Source organism: Oratosquilla oratoria, chromosome 12 (genome assembly GCF_046742065.1).
Source record: "Oratosquilla oratoria isolate Oo_2021 chromosome 12, ASM4674206v1, whole genome shotgun sequence".
Taxonomy (NCBI): domain Eukaryota; kingdom Metazoa; phylum Arthropoda; class Malacostraca; order Stomatopoda; family Squillidae; genus Oratosquilla; species Oratosquilla oratoria.
Window position 1 is genome coordinate 11,293,489 of NC_134788.1, and position 12,743 is coordinate 11,306,231.

General features: G+C 36.2%; 1 protein-coding gene across 1 annotated transcript in view; it reads left to right on the plus strand.

The window, feature by feature from the left end:
- Positions 1-1,836: 1,836 nt before the first annotated feature.
- Positions 1,837-12,743, plus strand: part of LOC143030960 (uncharacterized) — a 50,921-nt gene continuing 40,014 nt past the window's right edge. Inside the window, exon 1 of the mRNA XM_076194260.1 lies at positions 1,837-1,931. The gene's annotated coding sequence lies outside the window, so the exon portion shown is untranslated. The remainder of the gene's footprint in view (positions 1,932-12,743) is intronic.

The following is a 12,743-nucleotide window of genomic DNA, read 5'->3' on the forward strand; positions in this document are numbered from 1 at the left end:
GGTGTCGTCGAGTTCGCTCTGCTGGATATCTCGGTAGAGCTGGTCGTCAGGCCTGGCGCATAGCTTCCGTAAGGCAGTCTTGAGGGCGGCACACTTGCCTTCTTCCGGAGGAGAAGAGACGGCGTTACGGACAAGGGCGATGACGTCCGTTGGTAGAGCGGCGATGTACGCGCCGAAGGCTTGGTGGTCCGGAACGTCACCTTGAGTGGCTAAATAGGCTTCTGTGTGAAGTAGCCAGCTCTCCAAGTCACGGGAGAAACTGGGAAGTTTCACTTGTGAGTTTTCCATAATCCTGGTTGTCCTTCACCGGGGTCACCAATTTGTAGTGGTTTGGTTCGAACAAGCCAGGGAAAATGAAATTCACTTTGGTCTCTTATTCTAATCTCTTTGGTAAAACAACCACAAGTAATAGCCACTGCTTAGTGGATCTGATCAGTCGTAGCTGGACGGTGAGCCTAACGTCAGAGGCGGTGGCGGCTGATGACGGCGAGGCTCGATGGGACTGCTACAAGACTGGACGAGATGTTGTTGCTGCTGCCGTGGCTATTACTATTCTGCCCTGACTGGCCGCCGCTGCCCTATTTAAGGGTCGCTCGCGGCTCAGCGTAGTTGGCAAGAGAGGTCGCTAGCCGCTCGAGAACCATTTGCTGGCTCCTGATTGGCTAGCTCATATTCACCTCTTGCCAACTATGGGAAGTGTGTGACCGCCTGTGGCTGCGTCACTACACACACACACACACCTATCCAGGGCTGAAATAATTTCAGTATCGCTGCGCTTCGGGTCGTTACTCCAACTCTCGTGGGCGAGGAGTTGGGGGGGAGGTGCGTGTAAGATCACAGCATTACCCATAGATCGGTCATACCATACGAGCTCTGAGCTCTCTTCCGAGGGGGAAATAGCTGTCGATCACATATATATTTGTGTTTATATATATATATATATATATATATATATATATATGTATATATATATACATATATACACACAAATACACACACACACACACACACACACACACACACATATATATATATATATATATATATATATATATATATATATATATGCAAACACACATATATGGGTCTTCGTTTGGCGACACGCGGAATCTTGTTATGAAACTTTCACAATTAATACAGTTTCGTATGCTGATCACAGAAATAACATTAATTCTATTGACAAATTAAAAAGAGTGCCGAAAAAAGCTGTTTTAATGATAAAAGCTTACCGAGACCTTAGCGGTACTTACTTGCTTAATGATAAAAGTTTAACCGGTAAAATTACCGGGGCACTGGGCCTGTCACCACCGTCACTCAGTACCACCAAGCTGAGACGTGCTTACCGAAGTTACCGCTCTCTGAGTGTTATGGTATAGCTTATCGACAGCGGCGGCGCCAGGAATTTTTAGTTGGGGAGTCTAAGGAGGTGCTGAACAAATTTTTTGGGGGGCTGAGCAAATTTTTTGGGGGGCTGAGCAAATTTTGGGGGGGCTAATAGTAATATGATCATACACATATGTTATCCTTATTTCAAAAGGGGAGGGGGTTAATGGTTGGGCTGACAAATCTTTAGCCATTATTATTTTAATGAGTGTTTTAAATTTTCAATCTGCTTATTTCAGTTGGGGGCGGGGCTAGTGGGGGCCTGACCACCTATACAGATTAATCAAGAGACTAACATATTTTGTGGGTCATTTCAGTTTGTCATATTTTATGAAATAATCATGCTTAATTGACATTTTTTAATAGCCCAAGGCTAGTGCAAGTTTGTATTATTTGATTAAGTCTTCCCTTAAAAAAACACATCTTCTATGATAATGATGAATCCGAAGCCACCTACTGAACCTTTTCTTGGTTACACTCTGTGTTGGTGAACAAGTTTAAATTGTAATAATAACTAAGCTGAAGTTGATTTACAGTATTAGTTCCAGGTTTGTATTGACACTAATTTTACCATGGGCATGTTGTGCTTTAAATGATCTTTACTGGGCCAAAGCATGTTACAAATACAATGCTTGTCATAACTTGGTTAATTTCTGTGTTGTGGGAAAATTCTTTCGTAACTATTCCTCAGAAAAAAAAAAAAAAAACTACGGGCTATGGCTGCAACATACCTTAAATATTACAGTATAGCCGACATCATGAAATATTCACCAGGGGTACCCTGGCTGTCAGGACATTGCACTGCTGCATAGCATGGGTCTGAGTAAAGCCCAATACATATACAGTACATTAACCTAGGTGGAACCTTGGGGTGACCCAATTGTAAATCATCGTGTTATTATGAGAAATATTATGGCTTATATATTTTGATTTTTGTTTTCGATTGATAAATGTGTATTGACTCTTAAGATATCAACTTATAAATATGTAGTCGGCTTAGGTAAAAGCCCAATGAGCTTGGTACATTGTCACAATGTTGAATGTGCCAAGCTATTGTATGGTACCTTGGGGGAACCCAGTGTGCCTATTTATCATGTTATTATCAGGTATATTTATGGTATATATGCTTTTATTTTTATTTTTGATTGATAAATATGTATTGACATCATAGAAACATAAACTTATCGTTATGAATATGAAGATTGAAGTGAACAAAATTGTGATAGATTGCCTACTTCACAGGCATGCAAAGGTTCAATGTACCTGGTCCATTTTTTTTATGAATTTAAAAAATAATAACATATAACAATTCTCAATTTATTATTAATATTTTTTGCACTTTTCTCTCATGAACTTATGTTTATGCACCAGCCCAAACATCTTAGGTTGCACCCATAACCAAAACATTTATGGCCCAAATATCCTACATTGGGGATGTTTTGGCTGCATTCTAACATACCACTTTTAGGTGATTTCTTATTACAACTTATCACATTTTAGTTAAAACATGTTCATTGAGTCAAATGTGAAGTGCTAGAAAATTAAGTATTCATTTTGTGAATTATAATACATGAATGTAATATGTGATTTTCTTGGCAGAAATAGATAACAAAACACCTTGGTACAAGCAAATCTACTAACGAATGGAGTCGCTAGGATACAGTCGAGATACCATGTTGTCATCTGTCCAATCCAGTCACTGTCAGTTAGACAATTGCTTTTATGTTGTGGACAGGTGACATTAATAAGCGCTGTTACAAAGTGTATAGGGCATCCTTGGAATTTATGAGACAACATGGGGTTCTGCCGTTGTCTGTTAATTGCCAGAAGTACAATAACAATCAGGCAGCCACATTTGAGGTACCAAAATTGTATTATATAGGTTAGGTTAGGTAAGGTTAGAATAAACGAATTTATCATCCTATTGTTTCTTTGACCTTGGCGTCTATCAAAACAAACATGGCATATCATTCAACCACCACAACTCCATTAGTGAATTGGTTTTAGTAACTTTTTTGTTATTCATTTCCACCAAGAAAATTGCATATGTTCATGTATTATAATTCACAAAATTAATCATTAATTTTTCTATTGCTATATCGTGTAGGTGTGCACTTCTAGAAATTTACTAAATGTTAGATTTATTTGTATTTCATTTATTCATTATAAGTTCATATTTACTTGATTTATAGTCTTGATATAGACAAAGAATTTTAGGCATTATGTATATATACATATATATATATATATATGTATATATATATATGTATATATATATATGTATATATGTATATATATATATATATAATACTATATATATATGTATATGGATAAATTCATTTATAAACTATATATACATATATGTATATATATATATATATATATATATATATATATATATATATATATATATACATATAATATATAAATATTATATATATATATATATAATATATATATATAATATATATATATATATAAATACATATATACATATATATATGAATACATATATATACATATATATATATATATATATGTGTGTATTATATATATATATATAAATATATATACATATATATATATTTATATACATATATATATATATATATATATATATATATATATATATATATTCACATACATACACCTATTCCTGCACCATACAGTGCTGTCAGCACAATCACCCCTTCATATGGTCTCCTCTTTGCATGCAGTCCCAAATGCCTTATTCTCATGACACTTTTTCTCCCCCCCTCCAAGGCATTTACTCCTTTCATCACCACTCCTCCTCCTCCCTTTCCTAGGGCCACATGTGACTTCTGATACCCTAAAGTTATCCACTTCCTCCAGCCTCTATTCTTTAAGTCTGCCTTCCAACTCTCTGCCATCCTCTCTCCTTGTACATCTTATCACTTTATTTTTATCCACATTTACCTTCAACTTTCTCCTATTGCATGCATTCTCAAACTCCATCCATCAACTTCCTTAATTCCTCCTCTGGCCCTTCCACAAGCACAGTGTCATCTGCGTACAACAACTGGCTCAGGTCCCAGTTGTCTTCATTTTCTTTAACCATCTCCAATTCCCTGTCCATTATCCTCACCTTTACCTTCTGCACCACCTTATCTATGCGCACATCCCTATCACAGTCCCACCTTTCCTCAAACCACTCACTTTTTCCATTTCCAATTCTGGTATGCTCGTCTAATGTCATAAAATCTCTTGACAGCCCATAACAGCTTCCCCCCAATCCCATATATCTGCAAAACCTCCCACAGTGCCTTCCTGTCTACTCTCTTTTAATCGTTTTCCAAATCTATAAAAGTCCAAAAAACCTTACCTTTTCCTAAAGCTTTCTCACATATGTGCCTTACCACAAAAATCTGTTTCATGGAACCCCTTCCTTTCCTAAACCCACACTGTTCCTCGCCAATTACTACCTCTGTTCCTCTCCTACTCTTCTTAATGAAATCCATCCCATATACTTTCCCAACTATGCTCAACAAGCTGATCCCTCTGAAACTACTACACTCACATTGGCCCCCTTTTCCTCTGTAAAACAGAACTATACAGGCACTCCTCCAGTCGTCTGGCATTTCATCCTCCCTTAGACACAAGTTAAACAACCTCACTAGCTAGTCCACTATAATCATACCTCCCTTATTCAGACACTCTGTATGACATCCATCTAATCAAGGTGCTTTACCTGCTGTCATCATTTTCAAAATTATTTGCACCTCATCTTTTTTTTTTTTTTTCCTCCCTTTTTCTCTGCCATCACTGATTTTCTTAGCACCTCCCAATGTTACTATCAATCCCTCCATATCCTCCTCCTCATTCATTAGTGCTCTAAAATACTCTGCCCACCTTCCTCTTAATGCCTCTCCTTCTGTTAACATCTGTCCATCTGTGCCTTTTATGTTTACATATAAACACACACACACACACATACACACACACACACACACACACACACACACACACCTCTCATGGCGCTGTGGTTAGAGCTCTGGCCTGCCACTACGGAGGTCCGGGTTCGACTCTCGCCCGGGGCTGAAATAATATCAGTATCGCAGCGCTGAGGGGTGTTACTCCAACTCTCGTGGGCGGGGAGTTGGGGGTGTGTGTGTGTGCAAGGTCATAGCATTACCCATAGATCGGACCTACGAGCTCTGAGCTCTCTTCCAGGAGAGAAATAGCTGTCGATCACGAGTCCAACACGTGATCCAAAGACCAAGTGAATACACACACACACACACACACTTCAACGAATGGACGGCTTAGAAGACGTTCTGAAGAAAATTGAAGTTTGTGGATCACAACGCAAAGAGAAGTGCCTATTGTTTTTACAGGGTGGGGGGGAAATTGCTCGTGGAGTAGTAGGAAAGTAGGGAAAGAGGAAAAGGGGAGGGATTACTGAGGGAAATGGAAGGAAATGAGGAAGGAGTAGACTTGGCCCAGGCAGACAGGCAAAAGGTAAACAAAAGGCCCCCAGATGACGATGAAATGTCTAATAAAAATGTCAAGATTAGAAGTATAGATAAGAGCAATACAGTAGAAAGTGATGAGAATATTTTCCAGGGATTTAAAGAGGGTGGGGAGGACACAAACCCCCCCTGACTGACAAGACTAGAAGAGAAGGTCGATAAGATGATCGAGGACTTGGAGCGTAGGTTCGGTGATGTTAACAATATTATACGGAGAGTTGAAAAATTGGAAGAACTAGAGAAGGCGAACAAAAACTTAACTAAGGAAATTGAAAAATTAAAAAAACAGTTAAAAGAAGTAAAAGATGAGAATAAAGTCTTAAAGGAGAATAATAAGGAGAACAAGGAGGGTTGGAAAAAAATTCAAGAAAACAGCAAAGTTGCATTCACTGACATAATCAGACAGCAAATGAATGAACAAACTGAAAACTCAGTTATTAAAGTGATGAGACAGAAGGAGAATATAGTAAGAGACTTAGCAGACAAAAAGAAATGTATAATTATATTAGGAATGGAAGATAAACATAACCCAGATAGAACCACAAGAATCAAAGAGGAAAATGAAAAAGTAAGAAATTTACTAGAATTAGTTCAGGAAGATGAACCAGAAGTAATGAAACAGATCGAAGAGAAATTCAGGCTAGGGAAATATAGTACAGACAAGACCAGACCAATTAAGATTAAATTCAGGTCACAAACTACGGCTGAGAATATCTTATCCAAAACAGGGAAACTAGCAACAAGTGAACAATATAAAAAGGTATGGATAAAAAGGGAAATGAATAAAGAGGAAAGAGAGGAAGAAAAACAGAAAAGACTTGAAGCAAAGGAAAAAAAACGAGATAAGAACGGAGTCAGAAAAAGAGAGATTCTATTGGAGAGTAGTGAATATGAAACTAAAGAAAGTCGACATACAAGAGAAAAACAAAAGGGAAACAGAGAACACAATGGAAGTGGCAGAAAACTAAGAGTATCTTACACAAATATAGATGGATTAGTAACAGGATTGAATGAGCTGAATGATTATTTGAAAGAAAAAGAACCAGACATAATGGGAATTGTAGAAACAAAATTAATAGGTCCACTACCACCCAATAGTGTAGGACATGATGCATATAATTATTGGATTAGAAACAGAGTGAAAAAGGAAGGGGGTGGATTTATGTTCCTGACTAAGAAGGATATAAACGTGAAGTGTGTCACATATGGAAAGAATACAGTAGAGATGATAATGATGGAAGTAGAAGACAGAGATAAGAAGAACAGAAAATTTGTGATAAATTATGTGCCCCCAAAAACAGCCTCATGGGAAGAGAGTGAACATAAAAGTATGTTAGAGGACACAAAGATAACATTAAACAAGATAATGGAAGAGGGAGGAAAAATAGTTATGATGGGCGACTTTAATTGCAAAGAAATCTGCTGGGAAGAAATGACAGTAAAGGGTGGAGACGGCTCATGGGGAAATGCTCTACTTGAGATGGTTACTGACCATACAATGACACAATGGATACAGGAGAACACTAGGTATAGAAATGAAGAAGAGCCATCGAGACTAGACCTAGTAATTACATCCGAACCTAGAATAGTGGACAAAATTGAATATAAAACACCAATAAGTAAAAGTGACCACATATTGATTGAACTGGAACTTAATGAAGAAAAATATATGAAAAGAAATGAACAATACAGAAAAGGAAGAATGATGTATGAAAAAACAAACTTTGATAAATTAAGAGAATTCTTTCAAAAAGAAAACTGGGAAGAAATATACAAAGAAGAAACAACCGTAGAAGAGAAATGGAATATTTTGACAAAAATATACAAAAAAGGAGTGGAAAAGTATGTCCCAAGACAAAAACAAGAAAAAGAATATGTAAAATGCTGGTACAACAAAAGCTGTAGGGAGTTAAAAGACAAAAGAGACAAAGCATGGACCAGATGGAAAAAAGACAGAAGACCTGAAAAATGGAAAATATATACCTGTTATAGAAATGAATATGTACAAGCGTGCAGAGAGGAAAAGAGAAAATATGAAAAAGATATCATAGAAAAGTGTAAAGATCAACCAAAACTATTCTACAGATTTGTAAACAATAAACTGAAAAACAAACAAGACTTGGAGAAATTAAGACAGGAGAGAGTTGAATACACTGAGGAAATGGAAATGGCGGAAATTATGAACAAACATTTTAAATCAGTGTTTACAAGGTAGAACATACAACCTGAAGAGAACGAATGGAAAGAGAAATTCCCCCCTATGGAAGAAATAGAAGTAACAAAGAATGAAATATTAACACACTTGAGTAATCTTGATGTCAGAAAATTGCATGGACCAGATGAAATAGCAAACTGGATACTGAAAGAATGCAGGAATGAACTGGCAGACAAAATACATAGCATACTAAATAGTTCCTAGAAAGAAGGAAAAGTTCCAGAAGATTGGAAAAAAGCAAATATAGTACCTATATATAAAGGAGGAAATAAAGAAGAACCTACCAACTATAGACCAGTCTCTCTAACAAGTACAATAGCAAAAATTTGTGAAAGAATTATCAAAAGTAGATGGGTAAAATATTTAGAAAAAAAACAAAGTGTTAAATCCAAGGCAATTTGGATTCAGACAAGGACGATCATGCATCACCAATTTAATATGTTTCTATTCAAGGCTAATAGATATAATACAAGAAAGAGATGGATGGGCAGACTGTGCATTTTTAGATCTAAAGAAAGCTTTTGACAAAGTACCACATAAGAAGTTGCTTAAGAAATTAGAAACTGAAAGAGGAATACAGGGCAAACTACTAAATTGGATGAAGGACTTTTTGCAAGAAAGAAAAATGAGAGTAGTGATAAGAAACCAGCACTCAAAATGGGATGAAGTAATAAGCGGTGTTCCGCAGGGAACAGTTCTGGCCCCAATAATGTTTGCTATATATATTAATGATATGGATGAAGGAATAGAAAGCTATATGAGCTTCTTTGCAGATGATGCAAAACTACTGAAAAGAATGAAATCTGAAGAAGATTGTGAATCACTACAGAGAGATCTAAATAAAGTACAAGAATGGAGTAGGAAGTGGGAGATGGAGTTCAATACAAAAAAGTGTAGTATAATGGAATTTGGAAAAAGCAAAAACAGGATAACAGGAGCATATAAATTGGGAGAAGAAGGAATAAAAAAAAGTAGAAAATGAGAAGGACCTGGGAGTCATTGTTATGAATAATATGTCACCTGAGAAACATATAAATAAGATTTTTGGAGAAACCTATAATTTAATAAGAACAATCAAAGTTGCATTTACATACCTGGATGAAGAAATGGTGAAGAAAATCCTAATCACCCTGATAAGACCAAGATTGGAATATGCAGCAACGATATGGTCACTAAGTACAAAAAAATGTATAAAAAAAACTTGAAAGAATACAAAGAGCAATTACAAAATTGGCACCAACACTCAAAACTATCATATGAAGAGAGACTAGAAAAACTTGAACTACAGACACTAGAGCAAAGAAGAGAGAGAGGAGATTTGATAGCTATTTACAGAATCATGAAAGGCATAGAAATTACTGACAGAGAGAATCTGATAAAATGGGATGACAGAAATACTAGAGGACACGGAAAGAAAATAAAAAAAGACAGCTATAGAAGAGATTTGAAAAAGAACAGCTTTCCTCACAGAGTAATAGACAGTTGGAACAAGTTAGATGAGAAAGTGGTGTGTGCAAAAACAATACATGAATTTAAAAATAGTTTAGATAAAATGAGACATGAAGACGGGACCCCACGAGCATAGCTCCCCTTCCCGTAAAATACAACTAGGTAAATACACACACACACTTCAGTGAACGGACGGCGTAGAGGACGTTCTGAAGAAAAAGTGAAAAATCGAGGATACCAAAGCAAAGGAAGTACCTATTGTATTTACAGGGTGGGGGAAATTGCTCGTGGTGTAGTGGGAAAGTAGGGAAAGAGGAGAAGGGGAGGGATTGCTGAGGGAAATGGAAGGAAATGAGGAAGGAAAGGACTTGGCCCAGGCAGACAGACGACATGTAAACAAAAAACGGCCCCCCGACCAGTTGAGTGACGACGAAATGTCTAATAAAAATGTAAAGATCAGAAACATAGATAAGAGCAGTTCAATGGAAGGTGAGGATGATAATTTCCAACCTCCCCTGACTGGCAAAACTGGAGAAAAAACTTGAAAAAATGTCTGACAACTGGGAAGTTCGGTTTGGCAAAATGTAAAAAATTGCCGAGAGGTTTGAAAAATTGGAAGAACTAGAGAAGGCGAACAAAAACTTAACTGATGAAACAGAAGACCTAAAAAGACAGTTAAGAGAAGTAAAAGTGGAGAATGAAGAATTAAAGAGGAATAATAATGAAAACAGAGAGGCCATAGCTAAAGAAGCTAAGAGTTGGAAGACAACCCAAGAAGACAATAAAGTTTCATTCACTGACATAATCAAACAGCAAATGAAAGAACATACTGAAGACTCAGTTATTAAAGTGATGAGACAAAAGGAGAATATAGTAAGAGACTTAGCAGATAAGAAGAAATGTATAATTATATTAGGAATGGAAGAGAAACACAACCCAGATAGAACCTCAAGAATCAAAGAGGAAAATGAAAAAGTAAGCCAATTACTAGAATCAGTTCAGGAGGATGAACTGGAAATTAAGAAGCAAATCGAAGAGAAATTTAGACTCGGAAAGTATAGTACAGATAAGACCAGACCAATTAAGATTAAATTCAGGTCACAAACGACGGCAGAGAATATCTTATCCAAAACAGGGAAACTGGCAACAAGTGAACAATATAAAAAAAAGTATGGATAAAAAGGGAAATGAATAAAGAGGAAAGAGAGGAAGAAAAAAAGAAAAGACTTCAAGCTAAGGAAAAAAATGAGAACAGAACGGAGTCAGAAAAGGAGAGATTCTATTGGAGAGTAGTGAATATGAAACTAAAGAAAGTCGACATACAAGAGAAAAACTAAAGGGAAACAGAGAACACAATGGAAGTGGCAGAAAACTAAGAGTGTCTTACACAAATATAGATGGATTAATAACAGGATTGAATGAGCTGAATGATTATTTGAAAGAAAAAGAACCAGACATAATGGGAATTGTAGAAACAAAATTAATAGGTCCACTACCACCCAACAGTGTAGGACATGATGCATATAATTATTGAATTAGAAACAGAGAGAAAAAGCAAGGGGGTGGAGTTATGTTCCTGACTAAGAAGGATATAAATGTGAGGTGTGTCATATATGGAAAGAATACAGTAGAGATGATAATGATGGAAGTCGAAGACAGAGATAAGAAGAGCAGAAAGTTTGTGATAGATTATGTGCCTCCGAAAACAGCCTCGTGGGAAGAGAGTGAACATAAAGGTATGTTAGAGGACACAAAGATAGCATTAAATAAGATAATGGAAGAGGGAGGAAGAATAGTTATGATGGGCGACTTTAATTGCAAAGAAATCTGCTGGGAAGAAATGACAGTAAAGGGTGGAGACGGCTCATGGGGAAACGCACTACTTGAGATGATTACTGACCATACAATGACACAATGGATACAGGAGAACACTAGGTATAGAAATGAAGAAGAACCATCGAGACTAGACCTAATAATTACATCTGAACCTAGAATAGTGGACAAGATTGAATATAAAACACCAATAAGTAAAAGTGACCACATATTGATTGAACTGGAACTTAATGAAGAAAAATATATGAAAAGAAATGAACAATATAGAAAAGGAAGAATGATGTATGAAAAAACAAACTTTGATAAATTAAGAGAATTCTTTCAAAAAGAAAACTGGGAAGAAATGTACAAAGAAGAAACAACAGTGGAAGAGAAATGGAATATTTTGACAAAAATATACAAAAAAGGAGTGGAAAAGTATGTCCCAAGACAAAAACAAGAAAAAGAATATGTAAAATGCTGGTACAACAAAAGATGTAGGGAGTTAAAAGACAAAAGAGACAAAGCATGGACCAGATGGAAAAAAGACAGAAGACCTGAAAAATGGAAACTATATACTTGTTATAGAAATGAATATGTACAAACGTGCAGAGAGGAAAAGAGAAAATATGAAAAAGATGTCATAGAAAAGTGTAAAGATCAACCAACACTATTCTACAGATTTGTAAACAACAAACTGAAAAACAAACAAGACTTGGAGAAATTAAGACAAGGGGGAGTTGAATACACAGAGGAAATTGAAATGGCGGAAATTATGAACAAACATTTTAAATCAGTGTTTACAAGGGAGAACATACAACCTGAAGAGAACGAAGGTAAAGAGAAAGTCCCCCCATGAAAGAAATAGAAGTAACAAAGAATGAAATATTGAAACACTTGAGTAATCTTGATGTCAGAAAATCGCATGGACCAGATGAAATAGCAAACTGGATTTTGAAAGAATGCAGGAATGAACTGGCAGACAAAATACATAGCATACTAAACAGTTCCTAGAAAGAAGGAAAAGTTCCAGAAGATTGGAAAAAAGCAAATATATTACCTATATATAAAGGAGGAAATAAAGAAGAACCTACCAACTATAGACCAGTCTCTCTAACAAGTACAATAGCAAAAATTTGTGAAAGAATTATCAAAAGTAGATGGGTAAAATATCTAGAAAAAAAATAACGCGCTAAATCCAAGGCAATTTGGATTCAGACAAGGACGATCATGCGTCACCAATTTAATATGTTTCTATTCAAGGCTAATAGATATAATACAGGAAAGAGATGGATGGGCTGATTGTGCATTTCTAGACCTAAAGAAAGCTTTTGACAAAGTACCACATAAGAAGTTGCTTAAGAAATTAGAAACTGAAGGAGGAATACACGGCA